Source organism: Salminus brasiliensis, chromosome 10 (genome assembly GCF_030463535.1).
Source record: "Salminus brasiliensis chromosome 10, fSalBra1.hap2, whole genome shotgun sequence".
Taxonomy (NCBI): Eukaryota; Metazoa; Chordata; class Actinopteri; order Characiformes; family Bryconidae; genus Salminus; species Salminus brasiliensis.
In genome coordinates this window covers 10,031,166-10,056,840 of record NC_132887.1, presented here as the reverse complement: position 1 = coordinate 10,056,840, position 25,675 = coordinate 10,031,166, and the positions used below count along the sequence as shown (strand labels likewise).

Below are 25,675 nucleotides of genomic sequence, written 5' to 3'. Positions count from 1 at the left end.
TTATTTTGTATAAAATCTGATTTTGACATCAAAGAAAAGCAATAAAAGGTGAAACATCAAAGGGGGTCAATACTGTTTAAATGCACTGTATAAGACCTTTTTTACAGGTAATTTCACTGTGGGGGACACAAAGAATGGGGCAGCTGGCTACACAGTGTTTCCTTGGCCAGCTGTGGTTGCTTTGCAGAAGCAAGAGCTAATAAAAAAGCAGCTCCAGAAAAAAATAAAAGAGTCCAGATTTAGCATTCAGGTAACGTATGCATTTGAAGTTGCTGCCAGTGTGGAACAAAGAAGTGTCAATGCCAGTAAAACAGGCCTTCATGAGACTGAAAAATAAGACTAAACGAACCAGAGACATACCCAACACACTGTCAGAATCAAATGTTTTGTGTATTGTTAAGAAATAAGAAGTGGTGAGCTCAGCAATAGCAAACAACTTGCATGACTACAGTGGTGGCTGACCAAGGAATGCTTCCAGCCATGGAGAACAGCTGTTGAATTGACCAAGAACACTTTGGATGTAAGCATAGGCGTGTCAGAGACGTCCACAAAGAGAAAAAGAATACACACCAGTATGACCTCAGTGGATTTACCACAAGATGCAAACCACTGCAAGGCCTCAAGTACAGAAGAGTCCTCCAGGTTAGAGTTTGCAGAAGAAAAACATGGAGATTGTTACAGTGGACTAGATTGAGAAGCCCAATGACCCAAAGAGAAGACCAAACCACTCAAATAGCACCATTCACTGTGACATATGGTGCTGTAGTCAAGAAAATGGGCAGTGGTATTGCTTTGGCTCTACATGATCATATTGGGTTTGAAATTTTATAACAGTGCTCTTACTGAACAGTTGGGGACCAAAACCGAACAGTTGGCTGCTCAGCTGCTTCTTGACTAGCTGTGTTTGTTCATGCACATCCTAAAGAACAAAGAAGTGCCACTGGCAATAAAGCATATTGTTATAAGGCTTACAACTCAAAAACTTAATGATAATAATAATTCAAACATGGAAAAACTCTAAAAGCCACTGATCTGGTCAACCACTATCTAGGAGGTAGATACAGATACAGTCATGGGAAAAAGGTATACTAATTTATATATATATATACATATATATATATATATATATATAATATACTATAATTTATAAAGGGTTTAGCATTAGCCTGCTCACCACAAACGTCTGGCTGACTGAAGACGTGCTTATAAGAATTAAGATGAGAATGAGTCTGATTGTGCGACCCGTGCTGAAAGGACAGAAAGCTGAATTTATCATTTTGTCCCGTGGATCTGTAGCCCACTCGCCTTTGCCTAGCTAGTTCGGCTACAGATCCACCGAGTATCAAACAACATTGTGGAGCTGTTATTGACAAACTGCTTTGCTACAAACACAAGTGTTGACTATAGAAACTCGTGTCTGAATGTGTCTGTAACAGAAAGCCGAAATGCGCCAGGTTCTACCATGTTCAGTGTCTTACGGCTGACTAGGCTTAGATGAGTTAGCTTGTAGGCTAAGTACAACAACACAGGCTGTGTTCCAGCTAACTCAGGCTCAAATCTTAGGTGTTAGGATAAAACCTAATACCTGAGAACACAACGTCGAGTTAATGGTTATAGTGTTTAGGAGTGTTTAGAGTGTATAGGAGTGTGTTCACTTTACAGGCACATTTAGTAGACTGGTTTATCGAGGTTTAATGAATCTGATTGGCTGCGTCACCAATCAGTGAGCACCCACAGCGCCCCCACCCTGTGGCTCTCCTTGGTGCCCATGTGGAATGGGCTTATTTGGCCATGTACAGAAATTTGAGACATGAGACAGGTCGTAATTTTGAAAGGCCATCCTCATTTTTACATTACTGTCAACTGTCTTACCGTTAAACTGCCCAACCTTAATCCAGACAAATGCCAAAGATTGTCCTGCAGCTGTGCAATACTAAGCAACTTATATTGTTATTTGTTAGGGAAGTTCTTCAAAGCAGCAGAGCATTGCATTTACTATGGATAGATAGGAAAAAAATCAAGCTGGAAGTGTACACCCATAGAGGATATCCAATCCAGGATGATCATCAACAGGAAAGCATCTGCAGCCCAGTGCTAAACATGACATATCTTCAATTACTTACGGTTCATTGAAATACTCTCATATGAAATCAATAATTAGTACCTCAGGGCGTTTGAGCTCCTCAGTCACAGAGTTCAGGTTGCTCCAGCCATCATAAGCCCATAGGCAGTGATAGAAAGACATCCCAATTGCACTGATACTGAGATGGGTTCCTTCAAAAGTATTCCGGAGGTTGGCAGTGTTGCCTTGAATAAGAACCAGCATACCACCAATCACAATAACCACCAGTGCAAAGAATTTAGTGGCCATTAAGTACACTGTGATAGCCATGGCACAGCGCACATTCAGGCTGTTCACAATCACTAAAAGCAGGATCCCAATAGCAGCGACACACTTCACCACCACGACTGGAGGTGCACAGTCCTCATAGAATGGTGCGACGGCATTCTGGGCAAAAACGAGTGCCTGTGCAGTCTGGCCGGTTGGCCTCACGACCACAATAGACGTGAAGGCAAAGACAAAGGCCATCAGGTTGCCGGAAGTCCGCAGTATGTAGATGTACTCCCCTCCAGACTCTTGGATGACTGTACCCAGTTCTGCGTAGCTGAGGGATGCCAGCATAGACAACACCCCACCACAACTCCAGATCAGCAAGCTGGCACCGGGACTGCCAATGTTCAACAACACAGTCTGAGGAGACATGAAGATTCCTGATCCGATCATGACCCCTGCAATGAGGGACACTCCTCCCACCAATCCCACCTCAGATTTCAGCTGGAGCTTCTTAGGTGTGCTGTCCATGTCTGCTTCCATTCCGGCAAATGCTTCTTTTGAGTGGCTGTATCTTTGACAGGAGTTAAATGCAGGATAGGATGCTACAGCAGGCGGAGTTCCTCCTGCAGTTATGTCAGTTAATAATTACAGGTTTGTAGGCTATGCCTAAACCCTGCTCTCCACGTTTGTATGGGCCTACTGTTCAGCAGAGTAGAAGCTGAGTTTCTGTGTCTAGCAATTCATTTAACTTCTTCTGCTCCGCTTTATCCATTTGGTTGAGAATTGTAGTTAAAGTGTTATAAAATGACAGAGGTGAACAGACACTGTGCACTACAACACTCAACCACATCAGTATTCCTTGTAGAATGGAGTAGAACATGGTGTTTAAAAAAAACCTCCATTACCAAGTCATGTAAAACTTAGGACACACCATGAAAACCTTTGTAAAGATATGGATATTATAAATTGTTGGGGCTGGTGTTATTAATTTTCTTTCCAGAAATGACACATTTACGGCATTTAGCTGACGCTCTTATCCAGAGCGACTTACATGGTTACTGGTATTACAGAGGTGGGTCAGTGTAGTGTTAGGAGTCTTGCCCAAGATGCTAACCATATTTAGGTTAGATTCACATTAAAACACTGATCAACGATCGTTAAAGTCTTTAGCTAAATGTTTTGAACTACTGTACAATGATCAGATTGTTTAACCGGAACGTGGTCAACCCGGGTGTGATGTCAGTCATGTTCAGTTTGGATGTTCTCAGAAGGTAAATAAGAGTTTAGAGTCTTATTTTACAGTGATATCACGAATTTAACAGCATAGCAACACAATTACATCCTTTTTAAAGAGCAATGAAAATTTCATTATAAAGAATATTCAGACATGGGAGTCTAAAAATAAATATATCAAATCAAATATAAATTATATAATTTATATATTATATAAATATATTATACAAATATATAAAATAAACACACACAAAAAAAAATTAAGCAAAGTTGATACACTGGCATTTCTTCGCTAAGTAAACAATGAGCAATACTGAGGTGAGCAAAAATGATTGAGATCATGTCCATATATTGTACAGTAAGCTGGTAATGTATTTATTGTGACAGGCCTATAATAGAAACATTTAAACCCAAAGCTCAGGATGACGTCTCAGGTATTCTAAGAGAAAATGAGTTTGCTCCCGGTCTCCTCCTAGTCTGCCAACCCTCCATTGCTTCTTATTCAGGATTAATCTTGTGCATTCAGGCTTGCTCTAATCAGCTAGTGCTTATAAAGTAGGTGGGGAAAAACTTTAAGGATTTGCAGAAGCACTGGTCACTGTGCTCACTCATACCTTCAGCTAACCGTGTGGTATTTCTCAACAATAAAATTAATATCAAATAAAACCTGTCTGTTCAGAAATACCACAACATTTAACTTTATTAAATAATACCTGTAATAAATAGCAGATAATTATGGACCCGACGACCAAGTGAGGTTTTACAAAATCATTTCTGTATTCATTTTAGAATTACATACATTACATGGACAAAAGTATTGGGACACCTACGCATTACACCTACAGGAGCTTTTATGGCATCTCGTTCTAAAGGGCATTTGCATAATATGGAGTGGATCCCCCTTTGCAGCTCTAACAGCAGGTCTGGAGCTCTGTAGTTACTGAGTCAGCAGAGCGTTGGAGACTTTTATGCACTCTGAGCTCAGCACTCGGCGACTCCAAGCGGTCTGACACATTTAATGACTGAGTTGCTAGAGTTCCTAAGCCCTTCCATTTTTCAATAATGCCACTTACAGCTGAGGGTGGAATATCCAGGAGGGAGTTCAGTGAGCTCTGTAGAACCACCCATTCTTTCACTAATGCGTGTAAAGACAGACTGCATGGCTAGGTGCTCAATTTTACACACCTCTAGCAATGGGACTGGATGAAACACCTGAATTCAGTCATTAAGAGAAAATGAACTGTGTGTTTGCCTCGTGTAATGACCTGCCAGTCCAGCAGATGTCCTCATAAAACTGCATTATCTATTCGGTTGTCTGGAAGGAACATGGGCCTCAGCATGTGTGATCAAATTTGCAAGGACATATAATCAAACCTGACTGACATCTGTTTCATTTTATTAGTCAATTTAAATTGTACATGCTTTATGAGGACCAGTTGACAGAAGTGCTGGATTTAGTTCAGCTGTAATTTACACTGTAAAATCTCTGGTGCTAAATTCACTCTTATAGACTGTGTTTGAATCCACTGTTCATTCACCAAGTACCTTATTAGGAACACTATTTTAACACTCGGGCCTCATTTCACTCTTAAACCAGTCTGTTTTTCATTGATTGGGTTCCGCAAGACGTGGGACACATTCATTTGAGATTGTGGACCTTATTAGCATACTTGCATCACACAATTTCCACACATTTGAACGTTTAAAAGATGAACCAGATTGAGACCACTTTTACTTTGTGACACGTTAGAAGTAGCTGTTAGAAGATGGGCCAATTGTGGCCATGAATGAATGTACATGGTCGGCAACAATACTCAAATAGGCGACAATAGATTGAACCCAAAGTGTGCCAAGAAAACTTCCCCACACCATCACAACATCAGTACAAGCTACACTTTTCCAGTCTTCACTCATTCAGTTTAAGAGTGTGTGTGACACGGCAGCCTGTGTCCACTGCAGCCTCAGCTTTCTGGTCTTTGCTGACAGAATTAGCAATTACCTGATGTTGTGTTCTGCTGTTGTAGCCCATCAACCTCAAGATTTAGCATGTTGTGCACTCTTTTCTGCTCACTACAATTGCAGTGGTTATCTGAGTTACAGTAGCCTTTCTGTTTGCTCCAACCAGTTTGGACATTCCCTGTTTGCCTCTTTCATCCACAAGGCAGTTTCTGAGTAAACTCCAGAGGCTGTTGTGCTTAAAATCTCAGGAGATCTGCAGTTCTAGCAATGATCAAACCAAGCACCAGCGATCGAGCCACTTTGAAAGTCACTGAGATCACATTTTCCTTTATTCTGTTGGATTTTACACATTGCACTGCTGCCACATGATTGTCTGAGCAGAAAATTGCAAGAATGAGTAGGTGTGAATAAGCTTCTATTAAAGTCAAGTCAAATATAAGTGCTCAGGGAGTGTTTATCTTCACTGTATCACTGTGTACATCTATTGCCATACAAGTAGCATTTTGACATCCAGTATATCACTAACCCTCCGGTAAACTGTTGTTATCAGATCTGCAAACCGGTCTGCTTATCAAGATCAGAGTAAACAATAATCACCAGAGTTGTGTGACACTAAGTTTGTTACAACATAGCTACCCAACATGGTTTACATGTACATAAATCTTAACTTTCATTCTATATATATCAATACATATTTCATATTACATATTTCCTGTTTGGCTTATATATATATAATATGTTAGCATGTAATGGTAGCTCTAGCTGCCCTGCGCAATCGGGTTGCGGTGATCAGTGCTATGTTACAAACGGCCAACAGTCTATTTTCCCGTCATCCCCCTGCGTCACTTCAATAGCAGCGGTGCTTGTGAATATATCTACGCCGATGGGCATGGTAGCCTTGAAACAAGGTGTGTTCAGGTAAATTTCTGGCATATTGCCATCTTGGCAATGGAAAACACAGGCAAGTCACTGACTGAAAACAACATAGGTTGAAGTCAACAGTCAGTCGTTTCATTGCTATCTTGAATGGCCAACACAGGCGCGTGCCCAACATATGTACATCCCCATTTGCACCATTAAAATAGTGATCTGCCAAAGTCAGACCGCACCTGGCTCTTAAAGGGAAGAGTAAGTGACACGCTGATTGGTTTATTGCACATTACGCCCAAAACACACCCATTATTAATTAAGAGACTCAGTACATGCCTTCTCTTTTCCTGTCGTTATGATAGCAAAGACACACTGACATGCCCTAAATAAAGCTGCGCAGCTCGCCTGAAGATTGCTAAAATAGGCCTTTAAAGTTGGTAAAAGACTTTCAGTACATGCAGTCACTTTTTAACTTTCTATCATGTAGTTTTACATTAAATGGTTCATTTGTCAAGCAATGTAAATAACATCATGCAGTTATACATTATGTCAAATCGAGTCACGAAGACCAGTTAAAGAAAGCCTGTTAACGTTACCCAGCAGTGAACAACTGTCAGATTCTTTGCTCGGCTGCATTTCACAGGCACGGATTTTAATGCTAACTATGTCACGGTGTGGAAGGATGTACATTTAGCATTGGTTATTGTTTAGCTTGTAAACAGACTTAATTTTCAAACTGTGACAACTATGTGTAGCCTGGTACATAACACTTGGTTCACACTGTCATTGTATTTGTACTATGCCCTGTTTTCATGGGGGGTCTTTGGAAAATTAACACCGTCTCACTCAGTTGTACAGTATAGTTTTGCGTGCTGTCGCCCAAATCAAGTCAGGTATCCGCTTTAACCTGCTGTTCTGGGCTGGATTCAGTCTTCTAATGAATTTTCAGATTTTTCTTCTTAACTTTTGGTTGGTATTCTTTTAGAAATTATCTAAAAGGTATATCGAAAATGATCAGTTTAAAAATTTATAATTTAACTGGAATAAAAGCAAAGATTTTTCTTAAAGTACTCTTAATTTCCACATTTCCAACATTCACTTCTAGCTCTTACTGGAAATGTTTGAACACTTAGTTTTTCCTACATTTTGCCACCACTGCAAGGATTTAACTAAATATTAGAAAATTTGAGTTTATGATGAGCTGTGAAATACAGAATAAACATCTGTAACAATTGGCCAAAATATAAAAAACAATAGCGAGTGTCTTAAGAAGATCTTACGAAAATAATTAAGACTCTTAAGAACATTTGAGAACATCTTAAGATTTTTGGAGAACTGCATTTAAGAACATTCTTATGAACATCGTAGTGTTTATCTTCTATCTGAATATCCTCCATACGTTTTTTCTTAGGAACACTTTTGTCAATCCAGCCCCTGATTCAGACAGCTTTTATTCTTTAAAGTCAAATTTGCCACCAGTGGAAACTGTATCACCCATATAATAAAGCCTAATAAAATATGGTCATCATAGTTTGTCAGTATGATAGTAGTCTTTTAGGCAATGCAAACGCTGGGTTATCTGTTATATAAACCACCTTATAAAGCTTACTTCTACTTCACGAGCAAACCACCGGGGGCCAGATTCACAAAAGTTTTCCTAAGAGCAAACCTAAGAAGGAATGACTTAAAAGGAATTTGGAGAATATTCTTAAATGAAATCTTCCAAACAATCTTAAGATATAAGACAGTCATCATTTTCTTTCTTTTTTTTTTTGGCAAATTGTAATATAGTCATGTATGTTGTGTTTAGTTTTCTAATGTTCAGTTAAATCCAAGCAGTGGAGGCAAAATGTAGGAAAAAACAAAATCAAACTAAGTGTTTGAACATTTTCAGAGCCAGAAGTGAATTTTCCCTATCTGGAAACCAACAGTACTTGAAAGAAATCTCCACTTTTAATTCTGTTCAATTAGATATTAGTTCTGGAATTTAATCTTTTTAACTGATCACTGTAGAGGCGTACCTTCTGAACTTCTCATCTGAGACAGGTTTGAGGCTATTACAAGGTTAAGAAATTATTTAAGAACATACTTATTTTTGGAGAATACCAACTGTAATACAAATTTTTAAGAAGATTTTCAAAGATCAATTTATCAATTTATTTTTTCTTAAGCATGAGGAACACTTTTGTGAATCCATCCCCTGAATCACAAAATCCACTTATAGAATACACTAATATAAACCAAATGTAAAAAGTTTTATATAGTATATATTTATATATAGAGAGAGAGTTCATAATCATTACCTCAGGTCGTTTGAGCTCTTCAGTCACAAAGTTCAGGTTGCTCCAGCCACTGTAGGACCACAGACACTGATAGAAAGCCATTCCTATTATGCTGATGCTGTGATTCGTCCCTTCAAATGTATTCTGGAGATTGGCAGTGTTGCCTTGAGAAAGAACCCAGAGACCACCAATCACAATAACCACCAGTGTAAGTACCTTAGATACCATTAAGCACACTGTGATGGCCATGGCGCAGCGCACATTGAGGCAGTTCACCGTTGATACTAGCAGGATCCCAAAAGCAGCGACACACTTCACCACCACCACTGGAGGTGGACAATCTTCGTAGAAAGGTGCAACAGCATTCTTGGCAAATACAAGTGCCTGTGCAGCCGAGCTGCCAGGCCTCAAAACCACCACATATGTGAAGGCAAACACAAAGGCCATCAGGTTGCCTGAAGTCCGCAGTATGTACATGTACGTCCCTCCAGACTCACGGATGACCGTACCCAGCTCAGCGTAGCTGAGGGATGCCAGCACAGTCAAAAGGCCGCAGCAGGCCCAGACCAGGAAGCTGGCACCTGGACTCCCAATTTTTACCAACATAGTCTGTGGGGATATGAAAATCCCTGATCCGATCATGACCCCTGCGATCAGAGACACTCCTCCCACCAATCCCACCTCGGATTTCAGCTGGAGCTTCTTAGGTGTGTTGTCCATGTCCGCCTCTGTGACAGTGAATGCTTATTTCCAGTGGAGGCGCCTTTTACTGATGAGAATTAAACCCAGAGTAGGATGCTGCAGTACACTGTGTAACTGCTACAGTAACATCAGTTAATAATTACAGACCTGTAGTCTATGTAAACCTCACTTTAGTATTCTGATCAGGACACGAGAAGCTGTGTTTCTGTATCTGGCAATTCATTTAACCTCCTCAACATTGTTTCTCTTTGTGGTTGAGGGTTGAAGTTTAATTGTTGTAGAGGTTCAGAACAACGACAGTCATGCATGTTGATATTCTTTTGAATGTTATCAGAATATAATTATAATTATAATATATGTCTTTGGAGAAATAATATAATTAATTATAACTGTCCACCTCCAGCTACGGAGGTGACATCTGTCCTACTGGCATCCAGCTTTTAGGCACAGTAGGATGGATGTGTATACCAATGTCTGTTACAATGTAGCAGGTATTTTTCTTGGCTGCTGTGATTGGTCGACTGTAATATTGTATACCACAGTATTTGAAAATGTTGACAGTCCCTCAAAATGAAGACTATCTAGTACATGGCCCAATAAGTTAATTCCCCCATGTGCATTTAAGAGAGCCACAGTGTGGGGGTGCAACAGGTGCTCACTGATGGGTAATGTCACTCTCTGAATTAACTGCAACATAGTATTGATATATAACATGCATAACATTTGCACTATGATTATTTGCACAGCTGTACAGATGGTAATTTTCTGTAAATGTTTATATAATTATATCTGTACATAATAGTTTTTTATAAAGATGTCTACTCAGGCTAAATATGGATATGCAGTATCCATACCTGTACAAGTACAGATTTCTTATTACAGTTTTTTGGGGGGGTTTTATGGCTCTTTATTACTTTTATTACTTTTTTGACTAATTATTCTTTATTCTATTTATTGTTTAGTGTATTTTTCTCTCATAGTGTAATACTTGTTAACATTCTGTTTGTTTGTTCCATGTCATACTTGTATTGCTCTCACCAAGTAAAATTCCTTTTATGTGTAACAGACTTGGCGAAATAAAGAGATTCTGATTCTGAAAATGAGTATGGAAAAAAGCCATGCCTAGCATACATGCGAGTTTATCAACATGCTGTGTTTAATTAAAGAGGAGAGCAGACAGCCTTGGATGAACCAGTCTACTAAACCTGCCTGAAAACAGCAGAAACACCCCTAAGACCATTCACTCAACTCAGATATGATGCCTTATCCTCTAGACCTCTGTGATTTGAGCCCCAGTTAGCTGAAACACAGCCTGTGCAGTGGTGTTAAACCTGCTAGCTAAACTTATCTAAGCCTAGAAAGCTGCCTACAAGTCCAATCAAGGCAGAACCGGCCTCATTTTGCCTTTCTGTTGTTCCCAACACCAGTTGTTAAATTTTAGGGCTAGCTTAGCGACTAGGCAACAGATCCAAAACCACAAGACAAAAACATAAGTCCAGCTTTCTGTCCTCTCCGCAGCAGTCGCTCGATCATTAGTCATTCTCGTCTAAAGTGGGCTTTCAGTCTGCCAGACTTTAATTTGCACTGTGGTGAGCAGACTGTGTTCCTGCAAACCAAGCTAATGCTAATCAGCTTCTCTCTCCAGTTTCGGAGCAGTTTAACATTTGTAATTGTCAGCCTGATGGTTTAACATTTATTGAATGATTGATTTACTTAGTTTGTGACCTTGTGAGCAAACTGAACTTTGCGTTGGATCATTTTTCGTGTTTAAAATAAGACAGGATGAGATTGTACCAAAGCCCATGTAAATGTAGAACCATCTGGGCCACTTGTGCAACTTAATGCTACTCCCCGCCACCAGTAAAACTGTATAATATTTTGAGACAGTATGGAAGAAGTGGATACCACCCAATTGTTAAGTGTACATGATTTCCTCAAAATAACTGAAAGTTCTATGTAGCTGATCAATACTTTCAAATGCGAGGCACCAGCAGTATGGAGCCAAAACAACAATTGTTGTAATGCGTTGTAGACCAACATCAAGAAGCCATTCTCACTTCTATTTAATGAGCATACAAACTGATTCCTATATGAGGGAATACAGTACGTTCTGCTACAAGGGGTGTTAGAAATACCATAGAAGAACCACTTTTCATTTCATAAGGATTGATTTCTGTAAAAGAACTGTGAAGAACCTTTCAATTGGTAAAAACCTTCTACACTGACTTCTTAAACCTTAAAGGGGATTCTTTACACATATGGCTCTTATGATACTTCATGGAACCAATGATAGTTTTATATAAAATGTATAATTTTGTATCTATGTATATGTTGTTTATGTTTTTTGAGTTCATAATTATTACCTCAGGTCGTTTGAGCTCTTCAGTCACAAAGTTCAGGTTGCTCCAGCCACTGTAGGACCACAGACACTGATAGAAAGCCATTCCTATTATGCTGATGCTGTGATTCGTCCCTTCAAATGTATTCTGGAGGTTGGCAGTGTTGCCTTGAGAAAGAACCCAGAGACCACCAATCACAATAACCACCAGTGTAAGTACCTTAGATACCATTAAGCACACTGTGATGGCCATGGCGCAGCGCACATTGAGGCAGTTCACCGTTGATACTAGCAGGATCCCAAAAGCAGCGACACACTTCACCACCACCACTGGAGGTGGACAGTCTTCGTAGAAGAGTGCGACAGCATTCTTGGCAAATACAAGTGCCTGTGCAGCCGAGCTGCCAGGCCTCAAAACCACCACATACGTGAAGGCAAACACAAAGGCCATCAGGTTGCCTGAAGTCCGCAGTATGTACATGTACGTCCCTCCAGACTCACGGATGACCGTACCCAGCTCAGCGTAGCTGAGAGATGCCAGCATAGTCAAAAGGCCGCAGCAGGCCCAGACCAGGAAGCTGGCACCTGGACTCCCAATTTTTACCAACATAGTCTGTGGGGATATGAAAATCCCTGATCCGATCATGACCCCTGCGATCAGAGACACTCCTCCCACCAATCCCACCTCGGATTTCAGCTGGAGCTTCGTAGGTGTGTTGTCCATGTCCGACTCTGTGACAGTGAATGCTTATTTCCAGTGGAGGCGCCTTTTACTGATGAGAATTAAACCCAGAATTATTAACTGATGTAACTCCCACAGTTACATCAGTTAATAATTACAGACCTGTAGATTGCAGAAGGAAAGCAAAAATGTTCTTAACTTTGAAAATTTAGAGCATTTCTATCAGTCCGTTCTTCCAGAATTATTTACACGGTGAACAGAAGCAGCTAAAGGGTTCAAAAGATGGTGAAAAGTAATAATAGATAAAAATGGAGATGCATGTTTTTCATTGGACAGCAGAGCTTTAAAGGTGTTGTGTTATGCACTCGCATTTCTATTACAAACTTGGTTCTCTATGGAACCAAAAATGGTTCTTCTATGACACTGCTCCAATAACCTTGTTTATTTAAGGACGTGTTCAGATTAGGAAGGTGTGGTTCAATTAAATGAACATTGGAGCAATTGTTCTGCATTAATAACCGTGGTTCTTTCTTTACATTTTCATTTTGCTTTGTGTTTGTAAACAAAAGTCATATGGATTAAAATGTCACAAATTATTGGAAATACATTAATATGTGCATTTGGTGACAGTAATTTGAATAACATCCACCTAACTTTCTGAAGCTCTAGGTAATCTGGGTCCTCTGCTTTTTTAATGGGGTTTATTTGTGTCTTGTTTTATCTGCTTTATTGACCTGCTCTGAGAGACCCGGGCTGAGTGAAACACATGGCATGGAGTAGGTTACTGCTTTCTGAAAACTTGCAGCATTCAGATACGTATGCAATATATTTGATCTCATACAGTCTAAGGCAGATTTAGACTGCTGACAAATCGGATTCCCTTTTCCAATCAGATCTGGTGAGATGACGGTCCTCACTGTTATTTGCAAGTGATCAAATCAGATTTGCGTATCTGAACATTAAAACAAGCCTATCTGAATGGGGTGCTGTGATAACGACATAGGCGCTAACAAGCTGCTTTCATATGCAGAAAGCAGGAGAGATGGAGGTCGCTCTGGATTTGATGTGGTCGTTGTCTGACAGGTTACAAGTGACACAAAGAAACTTGGAAATCTGGTTTGAGTGTCCAGACTCATCTGTACAAATCTGACTGTAATCGCATTTCAAGCCACCTCCAAAAGTGATTTGAATCTTATTAGCAAAAATCTAATGGATTTTATGTGGTTTTTAACTGTCCAGACTATTAAAAATCAATCTAGAGACAGTCTAGATATGCAAATAATTGGGGTTGGCATTGCATAGCCTAAAAGTTTGGGCCCCCTCACCAATCTACATGTTCTTGTGATTTTCCAAGTGAAATTGAGATCTTCCACACAGACACACTCCTATAATTACTTTATTTGCTTAAAAGTAACATTGCATTAAGTATATTAATAATATATCTTTTCTCCAATTTAAATTTAGAAATTAATAGGAATGGTAATGTTTTTGTATTTAAAGTTGTTTCCTGTAGAGATTTATCCACTTATTTTTATTTTGAAAATCAACAAAGGCTAACAGAGGTGCCCACCTTTTTGCATTAGACCATTTGTTCAAATTGTGTAATTTACGTTAAGTCATAAATCTGTCAACATTGTTTTAACCCAAAACTTTTAACTCTACAAATACTGTAAAATAAAATCTACATGTCAAACCATCTACTGGGCAGAAATTCATACAGTATTTTGCTGATGATACTTTGATGATTCTATAAAAATCTGTTTAGTTGTCTTTGGTCATGTTATTAATTTAAATGTTCAGACACTCCAAGAGAACGCCTTGGTTTGCTCCTGGTCTCCAATAGCACTGATACCTCTACTTGCTTTCCTCTAAACTACACTTACTGCTTACAGTCTTGTAATCTGTGCAAAATGGAATATCCACTGTGTTCACAAACACTCCAACCTTTGGTGTATATACAGTTAGAGTCAAAGCCTATACAGTGATAGACACTGCAGATAATTACTGATTAACCCATGGGATTTTAAACCTGTGGCAATACTACAAACTCCCAGTGTTGATTTTAGCATATTAATGATACTAAAGCTGTAACTACTGCAGGATTAATTCCATGTTAGTCATCTTGTAATGACCTGTCAGTCCAGCAGATGTCCTTACAAAGCTGGTTTATGTATTTGGCTGTCTGAACACTGCATGGGTCTTGGCATGTCTTACACAATTTGTAAGCAACGCAAGGAAATCTAAGCCTATTTATACATCTACTGACGTCCATGGAGAAGTCATTTTATCTGACCATTTTACAGTATTTATTTTCAGTCAGTGGTTTCTCTGGTATATTAGAAGGCATTCTTTGTTACTTCAGTCATTTGAGACCTGATTCTCAGCCTAATATTCAATCAGATGTTTCAGAAAGTACACTTAACTTGAAGTGAACTCAACCCTTTACCACTCCAAGGCTTATTGCACACTGAGGTGTATTACTCAGCAACTACAGGAACTTCTGTACAAACTGGTGGGCCCTCTGACAAGCTATGGGCTGTTTGACATGGCTCTAAAAGCATACGAACAAGTAGACCATTCTCAGCACAGCGGTGACACTCACATTGTAGTATGTGTTTGCTGAACTGAAAGTGTATCAGGTACAGGGATGGACAGCTGGGGTTTTAAACACCTCAGTGTCACTGTTGGTTTGAGAATAACCCACCAACCAAAAATACCCAGTCAGCAGTGGTCATTGTGGTCAGAAACTGAACACTGATGAAGGGCTGGAGAATGACAAACACACTCTTTGTGCATGGGAAAAGAGTAGCTGTAGTGTCTAACTGCACACCTGCAATGTGTGTTAATAATACAGCTGCCTCTAATAGAGCAAGTGTGTGAAAAGAGTGCAAAAAGCTTCTGTGACTTATATGAGATATTAGTGATAAGGGTATTTTCTGAGTCAACTAAAGCCTTACATGTAAATGCAATGACAATGCAATACAATGGCAAGTGTTTGCCAAGACTGAAAGACATGGTTTAACATGGTCCAGAAACAATATTTCCTAAGCAGCTGGACAGTTAAAACCAATAGCAAAATATGAACAATCAGTGTAGAAGAGGAACAGTATGACCATAAACCCTGGCATATCTACCCTGGCATATCATTTTACTGCTGATTGTCTTCCAATTGGGATGGCGTAATAGCCAGCATGACTTAAAACTGATGATTCTGCCACTCCATTAACTTTACTTTATAAACTAGGTCCTGTGACATCTGGTGCCCACTGTTCCACTGGGCTTCAATTAAAAGTGACCACTGATTAAATCACTGTATGGGTGTAATTAGATCTGCCACCCAGCCAGCAGTTCACTTATCAAGATTAGAGCAAGCAAGTTTAACTGGAGGTGTGTGAGACAAGCACAGGGGAGGCGGGGTGGGGGGTAATAGTGGGGGTGAACTCAGAGGACTTTCTGAGTTCAGAGAGGTTTCTAGGCATGTGCATAAAGCTGAAGATGCCCACAAGATGAGAAAAGGGTGAGGAAAGGAGGAGACAGTGAGTTGGAGGGGGCTAAGTTGTTTGATGCAATGTTGGAGTGAGGAAGACGGTTTATTTGGGGCTGAGTGGAAGGAGTTTAGGCTATCTCCCAGAATGTATGTCAACTCCACTTATGAACAAACATAGTTCTGGGCTTAATAAACTAAAAGCACAAGCAGCTGTACAGTACATGTATTTTATTGAGCACCAAACATCCACAGTGCAGGCTAGAAAAAGTAAGTAACGTCTGTGCTTCTCCAAGTGCTAATTGGCAAAAGGCATTTCAATTAAGGAAATAAGAGGGGATTTCACAGGTGGCTCACCCACTGAGGCACATTAAGATGCCTGATGTTTATAAATATTTTTATTTTGCACATTGCACATTGCCCGAGGAGTGATTGCTTCTGGTAGTTTCCACCCACATGGAAGAAAGGCTAGTTTATCTATTTCTGAACACCTTTACCAAACCAGCCTGAAAACCTATTGTGACCGATCATAAAAGGTTTCGATGGAAGCAGGTGTTGGCCCCAAGTCGGTCCTCCAGGTTGGTTGTAACCAGCGTTAAAACTACCCAAGAAGAGAGAGGCTGTGGTAGTGAACACACACAAACCCACTAGTGAACTAGAGGCAGTAAGCAGGCACACACACAGAGCTGTGGGCAGCCAACACCAGCACCCAGAGAGCAGAGAGGGTGAAGGGCCATGCTCAAGAGCCCAACAGTGGCAGCTTGTAGAACCCGCGTGTAGAACCCACAACCCTGTCATCAGTAACACAGAACTCTAATCACTGAGCCACCACTGCTGCTAGATAAGATTTTGAGCCAATCAAAAGCTAACATGCTGTTTCCAACTAACACCAAAACCTCATCCCAAACTGTGAAGCATGGTGAAGGGAGCATCATGGTTTGGTGCTGCTTGGCTGCCTCTACACTGACTACTAACTGAAGATGAGTTGTGTGACAACAAGACAATCACACAGATAAATTAAGAATGGTTGGGAAAGGTGAAGATTTGTGTTTTGAAATAGCCAAGTCAGAGTCCTGACCTTAACCCCTAACACTCCAAGGCTTATTATACACTAAGTTGTAGCTACAGGGACTTCTGTGCAAACTGGTGGGGCTATTCTTTCAGAACAGAAGTGTGTAATGAAATATTTGGCCTGCCAGCAGGCCACTGGCTATTTAACCCTATTAAGATGCTCTGGCATGACCTGAAAAGGGCTTCGCTCTAAATAGTAATCAGATCATTGATTGTACTCCTGTATAGAATCTTCTCCAATCTCTTCCTGGTTTTATTTTTCTTTATAAAGAAAGTTAAGCACATGTTTAACAGGATGATGTCACACAGAACTGTTCATGAATGCAGCTTAAGTGCTTTAACTGTACTTCATATTTCTGCTCACCCAAGCATTATACTTCTGCATCCAAGCGTTTTGTTATGACTTGCTGTTTAAAACGTTTGCCACTGCATTGTGTTGATCTTTCCGGTCGTATAAGCCAGTTGAGAGATCAATGCGCAATGCTCAAAGGCCGTCTTTCCTCAAACTTGCGTCAAGCTTCACAGCCTGTTGAGTGGGCAGAGCTTTAGTGTGGCAGGAGACAGACTCAGACATCTGATCAACAGCCAGCTGTTCCCAATTACATTAGAGCAAAGCTTGTGTGGGATCCCTCATTAAGAATGAAAACCCAAAGCCACATGGCAGGAACCTACAGGAATCATGGGGGCAATAAGAAAGTCTCCTCACCACATCTACCCCATCAACATGACACATGCAAGTGCTCATAGATGTGTAGTGTAAAAGCCACATTTTCTCAATTTCTGTGTCTGCCTACGGATGACACTGCCCTATGCCCACATGTGTGTCCCCAACCCCATCTCTAATAGGCCTTTTCTTTGTGAAACGGATCAAGCATGCTTTGATGACAAGGAATCAGTTACACTGTAGCTTGTTCCTACATTCTTCGTATCTGCTCAACCCTGTTACTCAAATCAAGGCCTTCAAAATGATTCCACTTTCTGATACCTAATCGCTCTGTCTGCGTTCTCCAAACCGCTCACTTTCAGTGAAGAGCAGCTCCGCAGCCCGCTGGCAGCCCGGCAAGTCGTTCCACATGTACCATTCAGCCGACAACCTCTCCCAGACAAGCACGGGTGCCATAAGCTGTGATGCACTGTATAATCATGCTGACCGCAGAGGGAAAGCCACCAGTTCTATCAGGCTCCGTGGGAAATGCCATGACTTCAGCTGCACAATCATCATTTCCTACGAGACCCACTAAAAATACGAAGTCTTGTGAAAATCTGCTTTCGGTATCATTAGTCACCGGACTGTCAGGTGGTGATTATACCTAAACCCGGAGACCGGCTGCGAGTTTGTCTTGAAATATCTTCAAGTGCAGCTCAATGTATTCACCAGAAACTGTGCATTGCCGTACTGCAGCATTGTTCCAAATGCTGAGGAGAGCAGTGAGTTCAGTGAGTGAAACTGCAGACAACTGTAGCAGTAATGGTGACACCGAACAGGAAATAACTCAAGGTTTGAAATGGCTGGTTGAATCCTCTATTAGTTGCCCTATCCGAGTTTTAGACTTTTCGGACAGGATTACTTTTACATGGGTAGTTTCTCAGTGATTTTAGTCCCAGGCAAATTTGCAGTGTCAGTCATTTTTACAGATTGCTCGCTTCCACGTTAGTAAAGATTTTGAAGTCTTTTACCTTTTGTAAAATGAGCCATAAAAATAACGAATCAACATGTGGGTAAATATTCCGACAAATCCTGTGGAAAAGGAGTTTACCATGGAGTTTCCTCATGTATGGAGGAGCTCCAGGAGGCATTGGCACAGATACCTGGGGTTGTTAAAGTCCGGGGGGAAACCTCAAATGCTGTTTAATGCTGTTCAATGTGAGCCAAAAGACTCCCCAAAGGCACAACACTTTTATGTAGTGTAGCCTATAGTTTGCATACTGGTTACATTCAGGCAGCTAAATTTCAAATTAAAATGTCATTATTACTAATATAAGTGGGTTCATCCTGGTAAGCAATGCTCAGATGCAGTTTTACTAGCCTATTTACAACAATGTTATTTTGCCTTAGAAAGAATTTTCTCTTGCTCTTGATCTGGAAGGATATTGGAAGGCAGTTTTGGATGCTATTGCAGTGGATATACCTCACTTTCCGCTTCCTCACTTTACTAGGAGTTGAGTCTGTGTTACCAGAACAAATAGGGGTGAACGCTAAAAATGTATTACTATTATGGAAGAATTGCCTGAACCCCCATAGTTTTTCTATGTGGATAAAACAAGTTCCTACATACCCCCAGAGAAAATATTATTTAATTTACAGAGAATTTCTTGCCTACCCTAAATCCAGGACTGTATATTATTTTATTTTATTTGTATTATCTTTGTATTCAATTTATTGCCATGCTTTCCTGTCTCTGCTAGACATGCTCTGGCACTACATGGGTGGAGTTATGAAGGGGGTGGGAATATTGTGGGGGGATGGATTTCTACGGATGCATCTATGTTGTAAGAAATTTTGATGTAATGGTATAGAAAAGAGCTCATAGAACAAAATAGCTACACTCTGGACTACAACACCAAAACAACCCACAGCTGCAAAATATAGCCCAGCCTAGCCTAGCACAGACTATATCAATATATATGACTTTTAGTCATTACTTTGAGTCCTACTGGATAGTGTTGCCGCTCTTTCTAATACTCTCTGGGTGCAGTTAGCTTCCTTAAAAGATTGTGGCTGTGTCCCAATTGCTACATGCTAATACTATTAGGGATAGACAATAATAGTGTGGGTTTGGCAGGTTACTAAATTAAATATTAACCTGTAACCTGTTTTGTATGAACAGGACATGTTGATGTCAGCACTCGGCCCTGACCCCGCTCTGTAACCTTACGTGGTCTGACACTTGATGGCTGTATCCACCTCTAGTTTTAGGACCTACCTATGTATGTACTTCATTCTTAACTAGTCAGATGAACTAGACTCCATCTTTTAACAATAACAGCTTTGCTTTTATTGGTACATTAGTTACATTATGCCAGATCTTAACTCTTGGTTCTTGTATAGATGCAAAAATGCTAAAAAAAAAAATGCTTTTTTACTTCTATTATTTATATTGTGTGTATATAGTGTAATTTATCTACATTTTGCATCTGGGTGTCTTGCTATCCCTTTTTGCTGTGACACTGAGAATTTCCCCACTGTGGGACTAATAAAGGATTATCTTATCTTATCTTAAAAAAATCTTTATTTTATAAAAAAATATTATTCAAATGAAATGTGAAACATAACAGTCAATGCTATCCTTATTCAATGTGTTTTTCTCTTTGCATTTTTCTGGTTTCCACTGCTAAATATGTTTTACATTGGGACAAAGCAAGTCAAGTATGCTTTGAGAAGCTTTGGCGTAGTGTTCCTCACCCATGAAAATAACCACAGTGGTCAGATAAGATGGCTTCTCCCAGAGAAGAGGAATGTGTCAGATGCCACAACCTCAATGAACCTCTCCACTTAAGATCTCACATTAACACAGCTGCCTGGCAGACTCCTGAAATACAGTATGATGTCATGTCACACAGTGCAAAAACAATAATCAATCTGCCTTACACAAACAAAAAAGGGTCTAATAATATCCATTGTAGTTTCTTTACTTTTAAATGCACATCTGCAGTGCAAATTCAGGACCCACTTTCCCTAAACCCTAAATAGCAAATCCAGTATAGACAGGGCCTGTGAGCATGTTATCTTCATTCATTCTTTAGAACTTATCATAAACCTGATTGTATGAGCATGAATGTTGGCACAAGACAGACTGGTTTCAGTATTTCCATAACTGCTGATCTCCTGAAAGTGTAACCTGATCTGATGAATCTCCATTTCTGCCAAGGCACACGGAGGGCAGGGTCAGAATTCGGCACCAATACCATGAATCCATGGAGCCACCTGCCTTGTGTCAACAGTCTAGGCTGGTGAAGGTGGAGTAATGGTGCAGGGAATGTGTTCTTGGCACACTTTGGCCTCATTAATACCAGTCAGTCATCTTTGAATGCCACAGTCCGTGAGTATTGTTACTGACTATGTGTCCACAGTTTACCTTCAGTTTACATACATCTAACGACTACTTCCAGCATGATCATGCACCATGTTGCAAAGCAAATGTTGTCTCAAACTGGTTTCATGACCATCATAGTGAGCTTAGTGCTCTTCCGTGGCCTTCCCAGTAAGATCTGAATGCAGTAGAACAGCTTTGCGAAGAAAAAGAAGAACGGGAGATTCACGTCATTGCTGATACAGGCCTTCAATATTGCCCAGTTTATGAAAACCTCTCCACTTAAGATCTTGAATTAACACAGCTGCACCTGGCAGACTTCTAAAATACCCTATATTGTGTCACACAGCACAGAAACAGATGTTAATCAGGCTTACACAAACAGAAAATCTTCTTTTAATACCCACTGTAGTTCCTAATTCTTTTTATGAAGGACCACTTTCCCTAAACCCTAAATAGCATCGCATTTGCTTGTATATCTGATGATCTTTAGTCACGCTTTAGAACTCATCAGACCTTTTACTTTTTCTAACAGTTTGTGCATCATAGGTTAGCAGTGGGCAGTGGTGGCTCAGTGGTTAGAGCGCTGGGATATCGATAACAGGGTTGTGGGTTCGATTCCCGGACTCGGCAAGCTGCCACTGTTGGGCCCTTGAGCAAGGCCCTTTACCCTCTCTGCTCCCTGGGCGCTGGAGTTGGCTGCCCACCACTGTGTGTGTGTGTACTCACTGCCCCTAACACATGAGTGTGTGTTCACTACCAAATGGGTTAAATTTACCTTTAGAAGGCGTATTCTTTACCTCTGGTTCTTTGTGTGACCTTCAACCCTCTAGGGTTTAGCGGTCTGTGCTTTGGACTGTGGAACTGTATTCTCTAGGGCGATGGAGCTCTGTTCAATAGTTCCATTCAGCATTAGTCATCCATCATGTTAAGAGTAGTGGCAGAAACTGTGGTAAAGGAACGTCCAGCATACTGTAAAACTTTTTCACTAGGTGTGCAGATGTCTGCAAACATTTGGACATATTGTGGAAATAGGCATTTGTTATGAATAACTTTATTTTTATACTATTTGAGAAGTCCTAGTAGAGATCGGGCCTTATTTAATCACACTGTATATGATTGTGCATGTTCACAAGAGCTACACTATATGGATAATTGTATTGTTTTTGTATTCCAGTGTGGTACTGTTATCGGATGCCAACATTGCAACTGCAAGCTAGTTGGTAAAATTAGATCTTCCACCATCAGCTGTAAATGGTATTATTAAAAAAAAGGGGTTTAGGAACCACAGAGAGCAACTCTGTAAACCATGTAAAGCTACAGAGCAGGCTTGCTCAATGCTGAGGCTCATAGTGCATAAAAGTCTCCAACGCTTCTGACTCAATAACTGCAGTTCCAGACCTGCTGTTAGAGCTGCAAAGAGGGACCAATTCCATATGAAAGCCTATGGTTTTAGAATGGGATGTCATAAAAGCTCCTGGAGATGAAATGTTTAGGTGTCCCAATACTTTTGTCCACATAGCATTCCATTTTAATACAATGTAAATTAGATGTGCATGTGTGAAGGACCTTTTTAAGAACCTGTTTTCCACCACAAAAGAACCTGCCATCTAATATAAAGGTTCCACATCAGTCTTTTTAGCCAAGACAAGAAGCATCTACTTTTGTAGAACTTGCATGAGGGTGTGAATTACCTTCATCAGCAGACTGAAGTTGTATGTTACTGTTTATTTATAGCCTAGTTTTGTACACTTGTACAATGTTAATAATATAAGGTCCTTGAAGAACTTTTGGAGGTTCTCAATTTGAAACTGTGGAGAAACCCCTTAAAGAGCTTTGAGGAACCTCAAAGTTTTTTTTCTTTTTGAAGGTCCCTCAAAGCACTTTAAGAGGTTCCTCCACAGTATCAAATTAAAGAACCTCCAATGGTTCCTCAAGGATCTTATACTTTTAACAGTGAATGTTAGTGATCAGTGCCAGCACTAGAATAAGCTGCATATATCCATCACACTCATTGGGGTGAGCTTGGAGGGGTCAATGTAGGAGCTTATTTAGCTACTTTAAAAATATAGTCCCCAAAAAGTCTGTTGAGCTAAAGCATGGAATGATTGACCACTGGCAAAGAGCAATGGCAGCAAGTAGGCCAAGAAAATAAGGGCTAGGTCTGTCCATGCATCCGCCTGATTTGATGCTAAGCCAGTTTGCCGTGTCCCTTGTTCATTACCTCAGAGAAAGTCCTGTAATTATGTCCATGCCATGTCCTAGTGATATCTCAGCTCTCAAGTAGAAACCTTTCTAAACTCACAGGACGCCGCCTCAATTCTTAACAGTCTTTACTCTGCATGTGTGTCTGAACCAATCCACTATACAGTATATATGACACAGGCTACTTTGACAGGATAGCTGTAGCTAAAGCTAAGTCTTCGTCCTAATCTTAAGCTTAAACATAGAGTTTCACTAGATAGTTTTTTAACAAATGAAGTATCTGTGCATAACCTACAGTGAGACTAGGGTGTCCAAATAAAGTGAGACCCAGACTAGAAATACACTATATGGATAAAAGTATTCATTGTTTCTTCCAAAAATCCTCTAAAAATAATCCTGCTATCTCTTTTTTCATTGAATGATCACCACCTCGCCTTATGCTCAACTTCCCACTCATCCCAAAAGTATTGGATGGAGCACCATCCATCATTTCAGAGAGCACAGTCCCACTGCTCCACAGCTCAATACAGGGGGCTTTATACCCCTCTAGCCCACACATGGCATTAGGCAGCATGGTGCCAATAGGTTCATGTCTATACAGAGGGTCATATTCTTGGCAGTACTTTTCTACAGGGACTAGACAAGCTGTGTGTGTGTGTGTGTGCTTTTGCACATATGTGTCAGTAGTGGGTGCAACTTAAAGTAGCTGAATGCATTCATTATAAAGGGGTGTCCACAAACATTTGAACATATAGTATGTTTGTACTTAGTGAAGACTTCACATGCTGAGAAAGAATCTCAATCAGTTTGAAATTAACCACAAAATAGAAGAACCTGCTTCACATTCAGAGCGAGGTTTCAGTTTCGTTTCCAGATTGTGTTCCACATTATTTACACACAGTATTTCCCAGGCAGTGGGAACTTGGACTCCTCATTTGAAGAAGCACATTATGGAAAGTGCTGATGCTTAGTTTGCAATTGTTGATTAGCATTACTTCTGTAAATGTACTTGTGTTTAGTGCACGGTTTTATTATAGGTACAGTACAATCACTCTAGTAGTTGGACCATTAGATGGGAATCAACTCCAGTCCCATTCACCCATATCCCATGCCCAGTAGGTAGGGAACACAAAGGGTACCGCTTAGGGAATGGAAAGCAGCTTATGTGATGGTATAGGGCCATTCATCATGAAGGGCAGTTCATCATGTGAGAGTTCTTAAATGACTCTCTAATGCACTATATAGGTCACGAAATAAGGCCTTTCACACCTGAACATTTGCACCCTCAGTAGATGTCATGGGGAGTTAAGGTCAGACCTAAACTCGAACACATCAATGGACTTTTTGTTCTGTATAAACATTTGTTTAGTTGCAGATAGTACACGTACACTCTTAGCAAAAAGCTTCTGCTGTAGAAAAGGTCTTAAAAGAACCATAGTCAAGAGGTTTTCCATCACTGCCATCGTCATAGTCATGCAAATAACAATTTAGGCATTCAAGTGGTTCTTTGAGTTTTTAAGTTCTATATAAGATTTATTTTTGTGTGTAGGGCATTACATACAAAATGTACATAACATATTTAGCTGTATTTAATACTGATCTATGTTTTTTTTTTACTTTGAATTTTAATTCTTAGCATGTTAAGAACTGATCTGTCAAGTGTTCTGAATGTTATGATATACTATAATGTATTTTATTTTATTTATTTTTACATAAATTCATTTATTCTGACAAATAAATATGAGTTTTTCACATTTTGTAGACATTTTTCAAATTATATTTTTTATTATCAGTGGAAATGCAAAAAAAATAATAATAATAACTTCCAGTTTGAAAATGTTTTTGACACATTGATTAAATATTGTTTGTCGGTGTGTTTATGTATCAGTTTTATAAGTGTTGTATTTTATTGTGTTTTCAGCATTGAGAAAGTTTCCAGCTGACACTGTCATTGCTAAACATTCCATAACATTATTTACATGGAAAATAATTCTTGAAACCTTTCAAAACATTGCTGAACGTTCCTTTAACAATATTTTCATAACATAACCTTCCTAAAATTCCTTTTAAAACATTGCTATACGTTCCTTTAACATTATTTCCTATAGCACTTACCTTTCTCAAACCCTTTAAAAACATTGCTAAATGTTCCTTTAACAATATTTTCATAACATAACCTTTCCGAATCCCTTCCAAAACATTGCTGAACATTCCTTTAACTTTATTTCCTATAGCGATTACCTTTCTGAAACCTTTAAAAACATTGCTGAACATTCTTTAACAATATTCCCATGACATAACCTTTCCGAATCCCTTCCAAAACATTGCTGAATGTTCCTTTAACATTAATTTCATAGCGCTAAAATTCCTAATATCCCTTTCAAAACATTGCTGAACGTTCCTTTAACATTATTTCCTATAGCGATTACCTTTCTGAAACCTTTAAAAACATTGCTGAACATTCCTTTAACATTATTTCCTGT

At 39.8% G+C, this 25,675-nt stretch overlaps 3 pseudogenes; all 3 read right to left on the bottom strand.

Moving 5' to 3' along the window:
- Positions 1-2,140: 2,140 nt before the first annotated feature.
- LOC140564605 (b(0,+)-type amino acid transporter 1 pseudogene) lies at positions 2,141-2,875 on the bottom strand (annotated as a pseudogene).
- A 5,179-nt stretch (positions 2,876-8,054) lies between these two features.
- On the bottom strand, positions 8,055-9,399 carry LOC140564604 (b(0,+)-type amino acid transporter 1 pseudogene; annotated as a pseudogene).
- A 2,198-nt stretch (positions 9,400-11,597) lies between these two features.
- LOC140564603 (b(0,+)-type amino acid transporter 1 pseudogene) lies at positions 11,598-12,443 on the bottom strand (annotated as a pseudogene).
- Positions 12,444-25,675: the final 13,232 nt, after the last annotated feature.